The sequence below is a fragment of the Lipotes vexillifer genome, unplaced genomic scaffold (genome assembly GCF_000442215.2).
Source record: "Lipotes vexillifer unplaced genomic scaffold, Lipotes_vexillifer_v1.1 scaffold751, whole genome shotgun sequence".
NCBI lineage: Eukaryota > Metazoa > Chordata > Mammalia > Artiodactyla > Lipotidae > Lipotes > Lipotes vexillifer.
This window is the reverse complement of record NW_006799727.1, coordinates 1,364,249-1,385,165: the sequence shown is the minus strand read 5'-3', so window position 1 is coordinate 1,385,165 and position 20,917 is coordinate 1,364,249. Positions and strand designations below refer to the sequence as shown.

Below are 20,917 nucleotides of genomic sequence, written 5' to 3'. Positions count from 1 at the left end.
GCTAAGTGTTGGCCTGATTGGGCTCTGGAAACTAAAAGTGCTTTACACTCCGGAGGAGGAGAGAATTGCGTTCAGGGTCCAGTGAGCTCCCTGATCTGTAGGGAGCAGTGGAAGGAAAGCTAGGGGAGTCTCCTGGCTAATGGGATGGAGGGGGGAACTGTAGTGACAGACTCAGGAGCTAGAGCTTATCTAGAGGCAATTGGAAGCTATTGAGAGTTTTTGAGCAAGCTTGTCTCATGGCTGCCGTCAGTTATGCCTTTATTACCAGCAGAAGGAAAAAGGAAAGGAAAGGAAAAAGATTGCGAGTCTTTGCACCACATTCCTAAGGACTGTTCATGCGTAAAGCATACTTGAGTGATAAGGGGGTTGGGAAAGATGCTGTAGAAATTCTGAAGAAAGCAGAGAGCTGGAGCGGAGGAGGGGGCTTTGAAAGGCTGCGCAGAAAGGGAGCGGCTCCCGGCTGGCTGCCGGAGCACCAGAGCCGGAGCCGCAGCAGGGCCGGCGGGGCTGTGCGCAGGGGCTTGGCTGCCGTAGCCCCTGTGCCGCCGGGAGAGCTGTCAGTGAGGCGGTGACAAGGCGGACTTCTTTGAAGCTCCCACGCAAGGTTGTCTTTGGTAGACGTTCTTCCAGGAGAAGGAACACGAGGTACCACAGGGATCAGCCTCAGGCCTGGTTAGTCAAGAAAGACTTCCCAGGGTTAGTCTAGAAGCCCAGGGCTTCAGGTGGTGAGTAGGAGGCAAGGTGGAGAGGACTGGCATGATTCCGGATACACGGGCTGCGTCTGAAGTGCTTTGTGCTGAACTGCCCAGCTCACTACCGCAACCCTCTCTTATTTCAGGCGGCCCTGCCCATCTGTGGGCCATTATGACACCACGGTAACTGGGTATCTGGTAAGAAAGACTTTCATAGCATTCTCCACGATGACCAGAACACGGGGTGCTTTACACTCCGGAGGAGGAGAGAATTGCGTTCAGGGTCCAGTGAGCTCCCTGATCTGTAGGGAGCAGTGGAAGGAAAGCTAGGGGAGTCTCCTGGCTAATGGGATGGAGGGGGGAACTGTAGTGACAGACTCAGGAGCTAGAGCTTATCTAGAGGCAATTGGAAGCTATTGAGAGTTTTTGAGCAAGCTTGTCTCATGGCTGCCGTCAGTTATGCCTTTATTACCAGCAGAAGGAAAAAGGAAAGGAAAGGAAAAAGATTGCGAGTCTTTGCACCACATTCCTAAGGACTGTTCATGCGTAAAGCATACTTGAGTGATAAGGGGGTTGGGAAAGATGCTGTAGAAATTCTGAAGAAAGCAGAGAGCTGGAGCGGAGGAGGGGGCTTTGAAAGGCTGCGCAGAAAGGGAGCGGCTCCCGGCTGGCTGCCGGAGCACCAGAGCCGGAGCCGCAGCAGGGCCGGCAGGGGGCTGTGCAGGGGCTTGGCTGCCGTAGCCCCTGTGCCGCCGGGAGAGCTGTCAGTGAGGCGGTGACAAGGCGGACTTCTTTGAAGCTCCCACGCAAGGTTGTCTTTGGTAGACGTTCTTCCAGGAGAAGGAACACGAGGTACCACAGGGATCAGCCTCAGGCCTGGTTAGTCAAGAAAGACTTCCCAGGGTTAGTCTAGAAGCCCAGGGCTTCAGGTGGTGAGTAGGAGGCAAGGTGGAGAGGACTGGCATGATTCCGGATACACGGGCTGCGTCTGAAGTGCTTTGTGCTGAACTGCCCAGCTCACTACCGCAACCCTCTCTTATTTCAGGCGGCCCTGCCCATCTGTGGGCCATTATGACACCACGGTAACTGGGTATCTGGTAAGAAAGACTTTCATAGCATTCTCCACGATGACCAGAACACGGGCCCTGATGGGGATGGAGACAGAGTAATACCCTCCACAGTTCTCTCCCCCAGCCCACGTTCTCCACTGGACTGTCTTAGCAGAATTGCCTAAGTCCTCCCATTTCTTAAAAGGCAGTTCCAGAACTTCTATGTAGGGAGGACTTGGGGTGAGCAAACTGATTGGGAAGGGTTGCTGTGGAACTTTCCTTGAATCTGCTATGTCTGTGTAGCTGGTACAGGGTTTTGATTTAGATTATTCATTTGGGGGTGGTTTTGGTGGGAGATTGGGGAGCTAAGTCCTCCCCACGCCCTCCACAGGCCCCTCGCCGTTTGTACTTCCCATGGCCATGGACGTAGGAAGGAGCAGAGTGTGTGTAAAGACTGATGAACACCAATGCCAGAGGAACCGCGGATGTCGTGGATGGGTGGGCATATAAGCACACAGTCATCCGGGGGCACAAATAGAATAATGAAGCCTGATGGAATAGAAGGAAACCTGGACCGAGAGTCTGGAGTTGGAGCTACTGACCCTGCCTGTACGTTGGGCCGGTTCCTTAACATTCTGAGCCCCATCCTCTTCTGAGATACTACAAGTGCCCACCTTGGTATCTGGCACATTGTAGCTGTTGAGTAAATATTAGTCCTGTCTCCTTCCCACACCCTGCCCCTAAGCCTGCCCCTCTCGCAGGGTTCTTGCCAGGGATAATGAGTTCATATAAGTGAATGTTCTTTAAAAAGAACAAAGCACTATGTAAGTATGGGCTTATTTTTACTTTCTCATTTCTCACATGTCCTTAAATTGTTTCATTAATCGCTGATGTAATAACAGCACTTGCAACCCTTTATTGGGGTACATAATTAGGCACATACTGTGATTATTATGTGAATATGTGATGCAGCTAATTTCATAGATTAACCACAATTTCAATCAACACAATTCATATATGTGACATGTGATTCATATGTGTGAAGTGTGATTATCCCTGTTTTATAGATGAGGAAACTGAAGCTTCATGTTCTTTGTAAAATAAAGAAGAGAAAAAAACCATCTGTAATGACATCACCTAAAGTTGACCATGGTTGACATTTTGGTCATTTTTTTAAATTGAAGGTTAGTTGATTTACAATGTTGTGTTAGTTTCAGGTGTACAGCAAAGTGATTCAGTTATACATACACATATGTCAGTTTTTTTCAGATTCTTCTCCCTTCCTTATAGGTTATTACAAAATATTGAGTATAGTTCCCTGTGCTATACAATAGCTCCTTGTTGGTTGGTGCATTTCTTTCTATTCTTTTTCCCTATGGACACACATATGTACATATGTATTTTTCTAAATTCGGATCATATTCTATAAACCCTTTACATCTTGTATTTTAATCGTAGTATTACATGATGGTTTTTTCTTCTAAAAATTAGTTCCAGTATGTTTTATTCTGCAAAGGTGTTGAGGTAACAGATAACAAGAAAGCATACAGTAGAATAATCATAAAATGTAAATAAAACCTCAGAACTAGGGGAAAAAGAAGAACAGAAATATGCAAAGCAGTTGGATCTAGGAAATTGGTAGAGAGGAGCTTTGTCTTAGCTGAAGTTCCCTCAGAAGCAGCTTCTGGGCCAAGAATTTGAGTGCAAGCAGTTTATTGGCAGATTCAAGGGAGACAGGGAGGTGAAGGAGGAAGTGATACAAGAAAGGGAAGTCAGTCAATATAGGGTATGGTATTAAGGCAGAAAGCATAGTGGGCAACGGATCCTTAATCTCAAGTGGAAGCTTGAGAACAGTGCAAAGCTCATTAACCAGACTTACGCCAGGCAAGGGAGCTGGGGTATTTATACACCCACACTAGTCAGAAAGTGGTTAAAAGCTGCTTGGAGGGTGGGGGAAGCACAAAAATATAATTTCCAGGTACTTCTTTTTATTTTTTTTTTTTATTTTTTTATTTTTTTATTTTTTTATTTTTTTTTTTTTTTTCTTGCGTTATGCGGGCCTCTCACTGTTGTGGCCTCTCCCATTTGCGGAGCACAGGCTCCGGACGCGCAGGCTCAGCGGCCATGGCTCACGGGCCCAGCCGCTCCGCGGCATGTGGGATCCTCCCGAAACGGGGCACGAACCCGCGTCTCCTGCATCGGCAGGCGGACTCTCAAGCACTGCGCCACCAGGGAAGCCCTCCAGGTACTTCTGTCCTGATTTTTCATGGACGGCCCAAGAGTAGCCTTCTGATAAGATATAGGCACTGGCCATTTGAAGTCAGGCCAGTGTGTCCAGAAATGGTAAAGGAGATGCCACGGGGGTGAGGACTGAGTACCACCAGTGACTATTCAAGCTTCAGATTTGGCTGCAGGCTCCATGGCAGAGTCATGACCCACACTGGAATTATTTTTTTTGGCTGTGTTGGGTCTTCGTTGCTGCACGCGGGCTTTCTCTAGTTGCGACGAGCAGGGGCTACCCTTCGTTGTGGTGCGCAGGCTTCTCATTACTGTGGCTTCTCTTGTGGTGGAGCACGGGCTCTAGGCATGCGGGCTTCAGTAGTTGCAGCACATGGGCTCAGTAGTTGCGGCACACGGGCCCTAGAGCACGGGCTTCAGTAGCTGTGACATGCGGGCTCAGTAGTTGGCGGCACGTGGGCTCTAGGGCATGTGGGCTTCAGTAATTGTGGCACGCGGGCTCTAGGAAATGTGGGCTTGAGTAGTTGTGGTGTGCAGGCTCAGTAGTTATGGCTCGTGGGCTCTAGAGCACAGGCTCAGTAGTTGTGGCACATGGGCTTAGTTGCTCCGTGGCATGTGGGATCTTCCCGGATCAGGGATTGAACCCATGTCTCCTGCATTGGCAGGCTGATTCTTAACCACTGCACCACCAGGGATGTCCCCACACTGGAATTCTTAGTAGACAAAAGGAAGCATACACCTTTTCTCAATATGCAATCCTCAAGAATATTTTCCTCTTGGGATTTTATATGGGAAACGTTGCATAGGACAGTGGGTGATGCTCACAAACAAGTTTCCTGGAAAATGCAACTGAGGATTTCATGCAACTGTTGTTTAATTTAAAAGTCAGAGCAGAGTAAAAAACATTGTGACCAGTTTCTCAGAAGTTTAAACATAGAACTACATGTGACCCAGAAATTCCACTCCTAGGGAATATATATCCAAAAGAATTGAAAGCAGAGACTCAGACAGATACAGGAACACCTCAGAGATGCTGCGAATCCGGTTCCAGACCACTGCAATAAAGCGAATATCATAATAAAGTGAGTCACATGAATTTTTTTTGGTTTCCCAGTGCATATGAAAATTATGTTTTCACTGTGCTGTAGTCTGTTAAGTGTGCAATAGCATTATGTCTAAAAAATGTATATACCTTAATTAAAAAATACTTAATTGCTAAAAGATGCTAACCACCATCTGAGCCTTCAGTGAGTCATAATCTTTTTGCAACAGTAACATCAAAGATCACTGATCACAGCCCACCATAGCAAATATAACAATAATGAAAAAGTTTGAAATATTGCAAGACTTATCAAAATGTAACACAGAGACACGAAGTGAGCAAATGCTGTTGGAAAAATGGCATCAATAGACTTTCTCGTCACAGGGTTGCCACAAACCTTCAGTTTGTAAAAAACACAATAGCCGTGAAGCACAATAAAGCAAGCACAATAAAAAGAGGTATGTCTGTATTTGTATACCAGTGTTCATTGCAGCATTATTCACAGGAGCCAAAAGGTGGAAACAACCCAAGTGTCTATCAGCAGATGGATGGATAAACAAAATGTGCATACATACAATGGAATGTATGGACAACGCAGATGGACCTTGAAAATATTATACTTAGTGAAATAAGCCAGACACAGAAGGACAAATACAATTCGACTTAGATGAGGTGTCTAGGATAGGCAGATTTCATAGGGATGGAAAGTAGAATAGAGGGTACCAGGGACTGAGGGAAGAAGGGAAGGCTTATTTAATGGCATTTTTGTTGGGGATGATAAAAAAGTTTTGGATATAGATAGTGGCGATGGTTATACAACAATGTGAATGTATTTAATGCCATTGAATAGTACCCTTATGAATGGTTAAAATGACAAATATTATGTATATTTTACCACAGCATAGAAAGAGCAGAATATTAAAACACAACTCAGGGAGTTGATTCTGAAAGAGGCTGGTGATCAGACTTGAAACAAGAATGAATTTGAAGCACTCAGAAAAGTAGATTGACGTTATACTCTGTAAGTGATCTTCTGTAAATATCTTTTCCTCTCAAATAGGCATTTGTTAGGCATTTGTTTTTGTGTTTGCCTGTGTATTTATAACTCAGCTTCTGTCCACAAAGGATATGAGATCATTTGCATATTGATATGGTCAGGGTAGCCTTAAGCCTTGGGCTACCCCGTCATCTCAGTAGCTTAACACAACAAGAGTTTACTTTTTACTCACCCAAAGCCCATTGCGGGCGAGGTGCTTTACCAGGACAGTTGTCTCCTGGGTTGGCCCAGTGTTCCAGGATTCTTTTATCTTGTGGCTGCTCTTTATCAGTTTATGCCTCCAGTACTGCCCAGGAAGGGACAGAAAGGGTTGAAGAGTGGAGCCACCTGCAATTAAACGGCCACCACCTGGAGGTGACAAGAAGTCACCTCCACACGCGTTTCATTGGCCAAATCAAGTCCCATGGCTACACCCAACTTCAAGGATGTAAAGAAGCACAATCCTCCCGTAAGTCCAGAAGTGGATAAGACTTGATCTTGGTGAACAGCACGGTTGCCTACCGCACATATATGCACAGTGCACTAGAAATGGATACTAATGGATTTAAGACATTGGGGAGATGAGAAAACATGAGTAGGATAGGACAGTTAAGCCACAAATTGTTAATACACAGAGATATATGTCAAAAGGACCCATGCAATTGCCAGATTTGGCTGTGAGTTTTCCAGTTGTTGAAAGAAAGAGGCAAGGGCAGCCATTAAATGGTTCCTTTTATCCAGGCTGGCTGCTTGGAAGACACCCAGCTTTTTTAGATGTGAATAAAAATTTCTCCTATAGATTGTCATGAAAGGGGCAAGACAATGTGATAAGTAGTCTTCTCCACTGCATCTCAGCTGTGAAAGAGAACCCTGTGCTCCTGCACGGCATAGCATCCCTCAGTACAAGGTGCGGTTCCGTAAAAGCCCCTCTGCCTAAGTCCAAGGTCATGCAGGGCGGTGTCCAGCTTCCAATTGTATGGTCCAGTAAGAACGTTTAGAATTCTCTACTGGCGGTTTCCAAGGTTCACTGTCCATAAGAACTCACCTGAGGGGAGTGTGGTGCTTGTTAAAATGCAGGTGTTTGGATCCGCCTTTCAGAGCTCCTGATGCATTTTAAGAAACTTCCCCAGATGGCTCTGATAGAGGCAGAACAGGGAGCACACTTGAGGCATGTGTGATAGGAGTTGGCCTAGGGTTGAAAATTGAGACCACCCCCAAGGATTCTCGCTACTCAGACAGTGGTCCGTGAATCAGCAGGACCAGCATCACTTTGGACCTTGTTAGAAATGCAGAGTCTCAGGCCAACCCCAGGCTACCTGAATTAGAAGCTGCTCTTCAACAAACCAGCTGGTGAATTGTAGTCACGTTAAAGTTTGAGAACTCTGGAGTCTAGAAGGCTGTTACGTGATGTTGTGATGTTGCTGACTAGGGAAAGCTTTGAAACTTAGGCAAGCCGGTGGCTGGGCTAGAATGGAAAGGGGTGAGATGTGCTTGTCTTTTGCCTTGGTGGACCTCACCTGCTGGTGGTTAAGGAGGCAAGGGGAACGTTAATTTAGAACAACACTGGGACTTCCCTGGCGGTCCAGTGGTTAGGATTCCACACTGCCACTGCAGGGGGCCACAGGTTTGATCCCTGGTCGGGGAACTAAGATCCCACATGCTGCGTGTCGAGGCCAAATAAAAAATAAAAACAAAAAAGGGAAAAAATGGCGCAAATGAAAACAAATGCGATAAGGAAAAACTCTTGAAAAAAAAATCTAGAACACTTATCAGATGCAGGGATGTGCTGTGTCTGAGCTGAGAAAGTGACTCTGGCTTGTATGGGTCTGGGAAGCTCAGACTCAGAGATGACCAACCCCGCCTCAGTGCTGGACCACTCAAAGTAGACGACCAGATCTTCAACACAGTTTTATTTATTTTAACTAAACAGAGATGATCATAGTGGCGCCCCATTTTGGACCTGGGTGTGGTTCATGATTAGCACCTGTGCAGCGGTATTCTACAAGGCTCTCGTGGGGTTCAGGAGCTGGGCAGACAGGTATGTGATTTGGCCTGGCCAGTGTGCACACCTATGGGGTGCTGAACTGGATGTTGTTTTCAGAATCGTTTTTCTTTTCTACATGGAAAGAGCTTTTGAATCAAATTATATTAGATCCAAAAAATAAAACACTGGGAATCACCATCCTACAGTCTAAAGCTATAACCGAATATCAAAGATGATGAACAGGCATTTTGAAAGAGTAAAAATATCCCATGAATACATTAATAAATGTCACATGTTAGCAGATGTCATACATGTGCCAAGATTTAACTGACACATTGAATTGGCACTTTACATTTTACAAAGCATTTGCACACAAATCTTAGGAGATGGGCAGAGAAGTTACTATCAATTCCATTTTGCAGATAAGGAAACTGAGGTACAGATAGCATAAATATTTTATGACCACGCAGCTATAAAGCAGCAAAGTCAAGATTAGAACTGGATTTCATTTCGTTTATTGTCTGTTGATAAAAGAAATACATATTCATTTTAGAAGACTGGAAATATATGGGAAAGTATAAAAAAGAAACTAAAAATCCCCCGTAATTCTACCATCCAATAAGAACCACTGTTAATATTTTGGTTTATCATATTATATTAGACCTAAAGTACTAAAGATTTTACTGAATCTAATATGCATCATTATTTTATGTACCATTAAGAAAGCAAATAATGCTGCCAATTAAATCTTGACATGCTAGCAATTGTGAGATTATCCTGATTTCTGAGATATTAAAATATTGGGGGGCTTCCCTGGTGGCGCAGTGGTTGAGAATCTGCCTGCCAATGCAGGGGACACGGGTTCGAGCCCTGGTCTGGGAGGATCCCACATGCCGCGGAGCAGCTGGGCCCGTGAGCCACAATTACTGAGCCTGCGCGTCTGGAGCCTGTGCTCCGCAACAACAGAGCCCGCGATAGTGAGAGGCCCGCGCACCGTGATGAAGAGTGGCCCCCGCTTGCCACAACTAGAGAAAGCCCTTGCACAGAAACGAAGACCCAACACAGCCATAAATTAAAAAAAAAAAAAAAAAAAAATATTGGGAAAAATATCTTAAAATCACTGAAATATATTTTGTATCTGTTTTCCATATAACCATTATAACACTAGCATATAACAACTTGTATAAAATGAGCATATAACTACTGATGTAATTAGGTAAAAATGAATCTCATTATAGTTAGAATTTCTTTGATTTATATTAAAGTTGATATTTAAAATATTTATTAAAAATACAGTTCATCTCTGAATCAACTAGCTAATCCCCCATTTTTCTTTTGGGAGCAAGAGATATTGTGTTAATCATTGTATGGTTGTGCTTTGTATTTTGAGGATTTTAGCCATTTGCCATGTTTGTATCTTACTTTCCATCTGTTGTCGTTTCCTGTTTAATGTTTATTTAGATATAGAAACATTTTTAATTTATGTGCCATTTCATATTTTAGTTTTTCCTTCTGATTTCTTCCATTGCTCTTGTGCTTACAAAATCTTTTCCCGTCTGTAAGAATGCTTATTGTTTTTTTTTTAATTGAGGTGACATTGGTTTACAATATTATGTAAGTTTCATGTGTACAGCGTTATATTTCTACTTCTGTATACACTACAATGTGCTCGCCACCAGAAATTTAGTTTCCATTTGTAGCCATACAGTTGATCCCCTTTACCCATTTTACCCTCACCCTGCCTCTTCCCTTCTGAGAACCACCACTCTGTTCTCTGTATTTACATGTTTGTTTTTGTTTGATTTAGTTTGTTCGTTTATTTATTTATTTATATATTAAAAAATTTTTTTCTTTGCAGTACGCGGGCCTCTCACTGTTGTGGCCTCTCCCGTTGCGGAGCACAGGCTCCGGACGCGCAGGCCCAGCGGCCATGGCTCACGGGCCCAGCCGCTCCGCGGCACGTGGGATCTTCCCGGACCAGGGCACGAACCCGTGTCCCCTGCATCGGCAGGCGGACTCTCAACCACTGCGCCACCAGGGAAGCCCTGTTCATTTATTTTTTGTTTTTTATATTCCACATATGAATGAAATCATATGGTAGTTGTCTTTCTCAGTCTGATTTATCTCACTTAGCATAATACCCTCAGGGCCCATCCATGTTGTCACAAATGGTAAGATTTCATCTTTTTATGGCTGAGTAGTGTTCCATTGCATGTATATATGTGTGTGTATCACATTTTCTTCATTCATCTGTTGACGTGTGCTTAGGTTGTTTCCATATCTTGGCTATTGTAAATAATACTGCAGTGAACATTGGGGTACATATATCTTTTCAAATTAATGTTCTCATATTTTTTGGGCAAATACCCAGAAGTGGGATAGCTGGGTCATATGGTAGTTCTATTCTTAACTTTTTGAGGAATCTCCGTACTGTTCTCCATAGTGGCTGCACCAATTTACATTCCCACCAACAGTGTAGGAGGGTTCTCTTTTCTCCACATCCTTGCCAACACTTGTTATTTCTTGCCTTTTTGATAATAGCCAGGATGCCAGTTTTTGTTCAGTATTTTTTCAACTGCTCTACACTTTTAGTCATAGCAATAGTTGTTACAACACTTTAACCTGTTGTTTCACGTGAACAATGATGGGTACATTTTAAGACTAGCCAAGGAGCAATGCTGATCATGGGGAATGAGGGAGCAGAAAGAGTGGCTGGTAGGAATTTGCATGCATTCATTCCAGGTAGGGCCATCTCTCTTGGGATCTACTACCAAGTTTTCACAGGGAAGCTCTCAGACTGTCCATTCTGAGAACCCTGGATTTGTTTAATTATTTGTTTCCTACTTAGGAAACTTGAGTACCTATCTTGAAATTAGAGACTTTGCAGACCATAGCTCTTACTCTCCACTGCCCAGCATTCTCATACACATACATGTTAATTTCAGCTTGTTTCATTAGAGATTCTCATTTATGTTATAAAACAGCGATTTCCTCTTCTTTTATCCTAAATTCCCTCCTGTTCTCTCTTCCCCTTCATACCTTTCTCTGTGAAGGAGAGATGGGTTTGGTATGAATGTAACCCAAATAATTCTTGGGCTCCTTAGGGTTCTTAGGGTATAGTGTTCCATACAAAAAAGCATGTTCCATTAGCCCAAAGTAATGGAAAAATAAATTCAATTTTTGCTTGTGTATCTCTAAAGAATCTTAGTCTCCAATTTATAACACAAAGGAAAGGTTCCTCTCTCCCCATCTCCCAGTCTCTCATTCCTCAAAGGAGTTCTGGAGCCTTTTATCCTGAAACCCCTCCCCTAATCCTCCCCAACTGGCAGCCCTCTCAGTCTTTCTGTCCTTCCTTGTCTCTTCTCCCGCATCTCTCTCTGCTCTGTATTATCGTGATTGACTTAACCTCTCCAACTTCTTTTAGCTTCTGCTCATTCAGCCTAGTCTTCATAGTAAAGCATAGCCCCAGGAGCTGACCCACCAAGCAACAGTCCTTTGCCCTGAGGAGGACAGAGAGAGGGACAGGGGATGATTACTATCACCAGCCCATCAGTGACTTTATAAGCGGGGACACTCTCACCTTGCCGAGGAACACATTACTGTGTTTGGATCCGGAAGCCCACGGTCCTCCTGAGGACAGTGGGGAAACACACCTCATCAGGAAACACCCCATCATCATGCTGCTCTCCCTTCACCCTCCAACCTTCTGCCTCCTTCTCTTCAGTTTATCTGAATTGCTGGACATTATACCACTTTTCTGAAAGGCTGCACCTTTAGCACACCCACCGGCTCTCCTATGGCCGGAGAGCCATCATAGAAGCGTCATGAAATGTTCAGGATTTATTGTTCCCATTCTCTGATCAACCCCCCGCCTCAGCATCTCTGCTATTGATCCCCTCTTCTTGGAAGGGAAATCCTGTGGTCAGTGAGCCCAGGGGTCAGACCAGGAATGCAACTGAGTGTGACTTAGAGATGTGGGACATTAGGGAGCAGTGGGGCACGTGCCCTGGAAAGAGCAGCCCCACCACAGGCATTCAGATTCTAATTGCAAAACAACATTGTCCTGGCCAGACAGGTCTGAGGACAGCTCGACTCCAGGGTGTAAGTCCCTCAGTTAAAGCTTTGATCGTCTGTGAGCTGCAGGCTGCTCTCCCTTTGGGCGGGAGAACGATAAGAAGCTCTGAACTCTTCTTCATCAGCAGCAGCATCTCGATCTTTGCAGTTCACTTAAGTACCTGTTTGTGCAGGACACTTGATCATCACAGAGGGTAAATCTAACATATCCGCTATCACGTTGTGCACCCACTAATCTCTAAAAGGAGCTGGGGGTAGTTATCAATATATTCTCTTAACTCTTCTGATACGCATGACTAAACATATTGTATTGTAATCCATAAGTACCTACTATTCTGGGTTTTTTCCTTTCCTTTTACGTTATTTCCTCTACACTTTCTCAAGAGTTCCACGTGTTCAATTAATGTAGAATAGTTTATTTAACGATCCTTAAATTATTGCATTTGGGGGTTATATGTGATTTTTTTTTTACTCTTGTGTTTAATTAAAAATTATGAAATTTATTGAGTGCTTTACCATAGGTTAAACCCAGTACAATCTTTACATATGTTTCATTCTTATAACAACCCCATAAGGGTAGGTACTGTTAATATTCTCACGTTACAGACCAGGATCCGAGGCCCAGAGAGCTTCCAGGCAGTGTCTGAAGTTACCCAGTGGAAGCAGTGTGGGGCATCCCTTTAGAGCTTATACTGTGAACCACCACTTCTTTGCCATTTCTTCCTTTGGGGTCCTTGCAGGGAGAATTGCCAGTTAAAGAGATCACAACCTCTTTTTTCAGTGGTGATGGTCCTTAGGCAACCAGGGGTAAGAGAAGAACACAGAGATAGCCTGGTTAGCAGAATGTCAGGATGGTAAAAGGTTTGGGTGGTGTTCTGCCTACCTCCCAGGAGTCCACATAATCAGAGCCTGTACCTCCCATGGGAATATTTGATGTCCTCTCAAAGTTGCAAGTGTCCTCCCATCACCATGACAACTAATGTGCCTGCCCCCAGGATTTTACTCTCCAGTTTGGACATATTTGATCCCAGAAGTCACTTCCTGACTCTGCCCATGAACTCTTGGAATACTGGCACCAAAGCTGTGTCTTGGGTCTTCCCTAGTATTAAGCATCTGATGAAGATCAGATTGACCTTAGAGACCAATCTTAGAGACCAACATCGACCTTAGAGACCAACCAGGCCAGTGGTTTTCAAACTATGCTCCAAGGACCCCTGGGATTCTTTGTGGTATATAAGTGCTGTCTTGAGAGCCAAGGGGGACACATCAAGTTCTTATCTTTGTTGTATGTATTTATTTATATATGTCCCAAATATTTATCCTATTCTGCTACCTTTTTATTGACTATTGTTTGGAATGTAGAAAAGATTTTTATATACCCAAATACACTCATTTTCACTGGCATTTTTTTCTATATTTTTTCATAAATTTAGGTCCTCTCTGTGGTTGAGATAAATATTCTTATCCATTCCCTGTTTAGTTCTAACTCATCTCAATGTTTTTCAAAAAGACTGTTTCAAAAAGACTGCTCTTTTATGGCTGTCTATATAATTATGCTTTGATTTATTTCTAAAATTATCACATAATGGTTTGAGAATGTGCATTTTCCAGAGTTCTCTTTTTTATTTGAGTGTTTCTGTGTATCCTGGTATCTGTATATATTTCAGTTGGATTTTTTCTTACCTTACAGAATTTTGGAGCAGGAGGGAACATAATCCCCAACCACACTCCAAGCCTAGTAAACACACCCAAAATAACATTTGTGTGTTTGGGGACATATAAATTCAGTGTTATTGATTTCATCACTTGTGTAACTTTAAATTTTATTAATAATACTTTTGTTTACTTCTTTATGCTTTATATGCTAACTATTTTTAAACTTACATTTGATTAAATTCCTGCATTATATTAGCAGAGACTTGCTGACTTTTGGATCGTCTCTCTAGTTTTAATTTTTAAAGTAAACCACTTAATTTTTTTAATTTCCCGGTTTTAAAATTTTTATTTATTTATTTTTGGCTGCATTGGGCCTTCGTTGCTGCACACAGGCTTTCTCTAATTGTGGAGATCGGGGGCTACTCTTTGTTGCGGTGCGCAGGCTTCTCGTTGCGGTGGCTTCTCGTCGCGGAGCACAGGCTCTAGGTGCGCGGGCTTCAGTAGTTGTGCCATATGGGCTCAGTAGTTGTGGCATATGGGCTCAGTAGTTGCGGCTCGCGGGCTCTAGAGCACAGGCTCAGTAGTTGTGGCGCACAGGCTCAGTTGCCCCGTGGCATGTGGGATCTTCCTGGACCAGGGCTTGAACCTGTGTGCCCTGCATTGGCAGGTGGATTCTTAACCACTGCGCCACCAGGGAAGGCCCTACCATGACTTCTTTATCCATTCATCCATTGATGAACACTTAGGTTATTTCCAAGTCTTGGCTACTGTAAATAATGCTACAGTGAACATGGGATTGCAGATATCTTTTCAAGTTAGTGTTTTCATTTCCTTTGGGTAAATACCCAGAAGTAGAATTGCTGGATCATATGGTAGTTCTATTTTTAATTCTTTGAGGGAACTTCGTACTGTTTTCCGCAGCAGCTGCACCAATTTACATTCCCACCAACAGTGCCCAAGGGTTCTGTTTTCCACACACCCTCACCAACACTTGTTACCTCTTTGATAACAGCCATTCTAACAGGTGTGAGGTGATATCTCATTGTGGTCTTGATTTGCATTTCCTTGATGATTAGTGATGTTGAGCAACTGTATTTCTGCTTTGGAAAAATGTCTATTCAAATCCTCTGTCCAGGGGCTTCCCTGGTGGCGCAGTGGTTGAGAGTCCGCCTGCCGATGCAGGGGACACTGGTTCGTGCCCCAGTCCGGGAAGATCCCACATGCCACGGAGCTGCTGGGCCCGTGAGCCATGGCCTCTGACCCTGCGCGTCCGGAGCCTGTGCTCCGCAGCGGGCGGGAGAGGCCACAACAGTGAGGCCCGTGTACCAAAAAAAAAAAAAAAATCCTCTGTCCATTTTTTTTTAACATCGTTATTGGAGTATAATTGCTCTGCCCATTTTTAAATTGGATTGTTTGGGGGTTTTTTGCTATTGAGTTGTCTGAGTTTTATATTTATTTATTTATTTATTTATTTATTATTTACCTATTTATCTGTCTATCTATCTATCTATCTACACCGAGTCTTAGTTGTGGCACTCGGGATCTTCGATCTTCGTTGTGGCATGCGTGATCTTTTAGCTGTGACATTTGAACTCTTAGTTGTGGCATGTGGGATCTAATTCCCCGACCAGGGATCGAACCTGGGCCCCCTGCATTGGAGCGTGGAGTCTTAGCCACTGGACCACCAGGGAAGTCCCTATATATTTTGGATATTAACCCCTTATCAGATAAATATGATCTGCAAATATTTTCTCCCTTTCAGTAGGTTGCCTTTTCATTTTGTTGATGGTTTCCTTTGCTGTGCAGAAGCTTTTCGGTTTGGTGTAGTCCTTCTTGTTCATTTTTGCTTTTGTTGCCTTTGCTTTTGGTGCTTTATAGTTTCTATCTCTCTTTTCTCTCTTAAAGGAGATGTTCATTCAGTCTTGCTCATCTGTGGGGTTCCTTCTTTCTTAGCTTCCTGCTATTTCCTATAAGCCACTTCCATTCCCACCAGAATCTTGAGATCTTTCTTTGGGACTTAAAATTTGAAAACTGAATCTTTGCTACAGTTAGTGTTTTCCCCACTAAGGGCTTTTTAAATTAATTCTGGCTGTTGATGTTTTCTGCTTCAGATGTTATATTTTTGGTATTTGGTGTGGAGGCGTGCTATATATACTATTTCTTGACCTACTGTATTTTTAGACTTAGTTTCTTTTATTTAACAGCCTGTGACTTAATACCAACATCTGTAAAAACAAATGTGTAGAAGGCATGCTTTGACCACACAGGGATTTACTGGTGTTCCATTTCATGGAATGATGGATGGAGACCATTCATCTGGGAGTTTATAACTTGAAACAACAACTATCACCCTCTCTTCAGTTAATTAAGGCAAACTTCCTGGAGGATATGAAGTCTAGGGGCTGTTTGGGAAGAGTTGATGACCTGCTTATTCTTTCAACAGTTCTTTGGGTTCTGGAAAGTAAGGCTCAGAGTGAGTCAGTAAATTTCCCAAGTACACACAGCTGTTAAGGGAGTATATCAGCGTCAAGTTACCAGACCCAAGAAGTAGTGGTTGAAGCAGACAAAATTTTACTCTATTCCAGAAAAGAGGTCTGCACTGCATATAGACAGTTCAGGGCAAGTGTGGTGACTGCATAATGTCAACAGGGAGTCAGGTGTCTTCAGCTCTGCTCTCCCTAGGATGTTGCCCTCGTCCTCAGGGCTCAATGTGGTTGCTGGAGCTCTGGCCATCATATCTACACCATAAGTTGCAGTAGTAGGAAAGGGAGAGTCTTTCAAGGTCTGAGGTCGTTTTCTCTAAGAAGCAGACTCTGGGCTAAAGGTTTGGGTGGAAGTGATTTATCAAGGAAGTACTCCGGAAGAGACTAGTAGGAGAGTGAGGGGTGTGAGGATGGGAAAAGGGAAGAAGCCAAGTAGGAGGTTATCTTGTGGAGCTCTGCAGCATAAATTACACCTTGCGGTTTGTCCCACCTTGAGGCAGAGGAACTGGGCTTTTAGACGCCCACACCAGACACTCACTGGCTCTGGCTGGGGTGGGAAGAACGAGGCACTTTGCTGTTTCTGGGGGGAAAAAAATCACATTAAAAAGGGCAGAGTAATCCTTTGTTGTGGGGTTGTCCTGTGCATTGTAGGACATCTAGCAGCGTCTCTGGACCAAAGAGAAAATTTTCAAACACAGGGTTTGGAGTGTTTGCCTCTGTCCATGCCTCACCCACACCCCGACACCTCACCTTTAACTTGAATTGTTAACTGTAAAGTGGCTTTCTTCTTTTCTTTTTAAAAATATTTTTTCCATTAAAAAAATTCCTAAACTAATATATGCACATTTGAATAGATTTTCAAATAATTCAAAAGTGTTTAAAGTGAAAAATCAAAGTCTCCCTTTACTTTCTCATCCTACTCCCCAGAGGTAACCATTGTTTTTTTACACATACTGGGGTTCTCTTTTCTTTTTTTGGTAATAGCTTTATTGAGCTATAATTCATATACCATAAATTTCACATATTTGAAGTGTACAATTCAGTGGTTTTTACTGTATTCACAGGGTTTTGCAACCATCAACACAATCAATTTGATGACATTTCATCATCTCCCAAAGAAACCCCATCCCCTTTAGCAATCACCTCCCATCCCCTCCAGCCCTAGGTAACCACTAACGTACTGTCTGTTTCTGTAGATTTGCTTATTCTGGACATTTCATATAAATGGACTCATATAGTACACGGCCTTTTGTACCTGGCTTCTTTGACTTAGCATAATGTTTTCAAGTCATCCATCTTGTAATACATATCAATACTTCACTCCATTTTATTACTGAATAATATTCTATCTTATGGATGTACCATATTTTATCTATCATTTAATCAGTTGATGGACATTTGGGTTGTTTTCACTTTTTAGCTATTATGAATAATGATGTACAGTGATGAATAAGTGTACAAGTTTTTGTGTAGACATATGTTTTTATTTATCTTGCGTAGATTTGGAATTGTCGGGTCGTATAGAAACTCTATTCTCAACCTTTGAAAGAACTGTCAGACTCTTTCCAAGTAGGCATATCATTTTATATTCCCACCAACAGTGTGTGAGGGTTCCTATTTCTTCACATCCTTGCCAAGACTTTCAATAACCTGTCTCTTTGGTTACATCCATCCTGTGGATGTGAAGTGGTATCTTATTGTGGTTTTGATTTGCATTTCTCTAATGACAAATGATGTTGAGCATATTCTCATGTGTGTGTTTTTTTTTAGTCATTTATATACCCTCTTGAAAGAAATGTCTATTCAAATCCTTTGCCCATTTTAAATTGGTTTTTTATTTTTATTTATTTATTTATTTATTTATTTATGTATTTATTTATTTATTTATTTATTTATTTTGCGGTACGCGGGCCTCTCACTGTTGTGGCCTCTCCCGTTGCGGAGCACAGGCTCCGGACCCGCAGGCTCAGCAGCCATGGCTCACGGGCCCAGCCGCTCCACGGCATGTGGGATCTTCCCGGACCGGGGCACGAACCCGTGTCCCCTGCATCGGCAGGCGGACTCTCAACCACTGAGCCACCAGGGAAGCCCTTAAATTGTTTTTTTAGTAATTGAGTTATAAATGTTCTTTATGTATTTTAGATTCAAGTCCCTTATCAGATATATAATTTGCAAACATTTTCTCCCCTTCTGTGGGTTGTCATTTCAGTTTCTTCATGGTGTCCTTTGAAGCACAAACATTTTAAATTTTGGTGAAGTCTAATTTACCTATTTTGTCATTGTTGTTGCTTATGTTTTCAGTACCATATCTAAGAAACCATTGCCTAATCCAAAGTCACAAAGATTTGTACCTGTGTTTTCTTCTGGGAGTTTCATAGTTTTGCTCTTACATTTAGGCTCTTGATCCATTTTGAGGCAATTTTTGTATATGGTATGAGACGTGGGTGCAGCTTAATATTTTTCCATGTGGTATCCAGTTCCAGCACCACTCGTTGAAAAGATTATTCTTTCCCCCATTGAATAGTTTTGACACCCTTGTCAAAAATCAATTGACCATAAAGTGAGGGTTGATTTCTGAATTCTCAATTCTATTCCACTGATGTATATGTGTATCCTTATGCTAGTACCACACTGCCTTGATTACTGTAGCTTTGTAGTAAATTGTGAAATCAGGAAGTGTGAATCCTCCAACATTGTTCTTCTTTATCAAGATTGTTTTGGCTATTATGGGTCCCTTGAACTTCCATGTGAATTTTAAAATCAGCTTGTCAGTTTCTGCAAAGAAGACTTCTGTTGAATCTGTAGATCATCTTGGGGAATGTTGTGATCTTAAAAATATTAAATGTTATAATCCATGAACATGGGATGTCTTTTCATTTATTGGGATCCTTTAATTTCTTTCCAGTGCTTTGTAGTCTTCAAGGTATTGAATATAAGTTTGGCACTTCTTTTGTGAAATTTATTCCTAAATGTATTATTCTTTTTAGTGCTATCGTAAATGAAATTGTCTTCTAAATTTTATTTTGAATTGTTTATTGCAAGGATAGGGAGTACAATTGATTTTTATATATAGATCTTGTATCCTGTGATCTTGCTGCACTCATATATTAGTTCTAATAGTTTTTTAGTGGATTCCTTAGGATTGTCTATATAAATATTATGTGATTATATCATCTATGAATAGAGATAGTTTTCATTCTTTCCTTCCAATATGGATGCCTTTTGTTTCTTTTATTTCATGCCTCCAGTACAGTGTTGAATAGAAGTGGTGAGAGTGGACATTCTTGCTTTATTCCTGATCTTGGGGGGAAAGTTTCGGTCTTTCACCATGAAGTGTGATATTAGTTCTGGTTTGTTTTGGTAGATGGCCTTTATTGGGTTGAGAAAGTTCCCTTCTATTCCTACTTTGTTGGGTGTTTTTATCACAGAGAGGTGTTGGATTTTTGTCAGATTATTTTTCTGCATCTGAGATGATCATGTGGTTTCATCCTTTGTGCTACTGACGCTGGGGTACTGCATTAATTAATTTTAGATATTAAACCAACCATGGATTCCTGGGATAAATTCCACTTGGTCATGGTTTATAATCCTTTTCATATATTGCTGCATTTGGTTTGCTAGTATTTTGTTGAGGATTTTTGCATCTATATTCAAAAGATATATTTGTCCATTTTTTTTCCTTTTTTGTGATATCTCTGTCTTGCTTTGGTGTCAGGATAATACTGGCCTATAGAATAAGTTGGGAAGTAGTCACCTATGGTTCTTATATAACTTTCTGAGGTTGCCCAGCATATACAACTGTGGTATGAATGTTCAATAATTTGTTCCTTCTGTTGTGGGACATGTAGTTTGTTTCTAATTATTTGCTAGTACAACAGCTCTATAAAGCATGTTTAAAATTTTAATATTTAAACTTTCAATTGTAAATATTTGTAGGTACTGCTAAATTTTTGAGTATTTTAAAATTTAAAATTCTCTTAACCAATTTGTAAGAATTTTGTTATTCTCACAGCTAAAGTATATTGTATTCTCCTTCCTTGGTATTATGCTAAATGCTCTAGATACACAATTTTTCATCCTGTGATGTAGGATTATTCTTTTCCTCATTCTGTTGGTGAGAAAACTGAAGCACAGAGGGATAAATAGCTTTCCCAAAGTGATACAAGTAGTAAGTGTTGGAACTTTAGTTCAAACTTTGTTTAGCCATGATTTAAATTTTGGAGAGGAAGTGAAGTCTCTGAGATAGTATTCTAGTGAAAACTGAAATAAAACCTATGACTCTAGTTCTATTTTTGCCATCAGTGGATTTGATGTTAGTGATGAGTATTATTTGCAAGTTATCGTTTTGAAGAACCTGGGCTCCCAGGCTGTATAATAAGGAAGACATCTAGATGTCCCTCACTGGGTTTGAACAGTCTTTTCTCCCTTCTTATCGTCTTAGAACCACACTCAGCACCCATCTTATATCAAGCAGAAAATTTAGTTTGGTTCAGTCAGAATTTATTGAATCCCTACTATGTGTCCAGCCTGATAACCTGGGTCCATGCATAGCATTCAGGAGGCCTATAAATTTGGATGGGAAAAGAATTCCGTCTTTATGTTTACTAACCTCGAGCTAAGCAGCCTCTAGCCTTTCCTTCAATAGAGAGTATAGGCAACAACT

At 42.1% G+C, this 20,917-nt stretch overlaps 1 protein-coding gene across 1 annotated transcript in view; it reads left to right on the top strand.

The window, feature by feature from the left end:
* Positions 1-20,917, top strand: part of KCNK13 (potassium two pore domain channel subfamily K member 13) — a 118,583-nt gene that overhangs the window by 970 nt on the left and 96,696 nt on the right. The window lies entirely within an intron of this gene.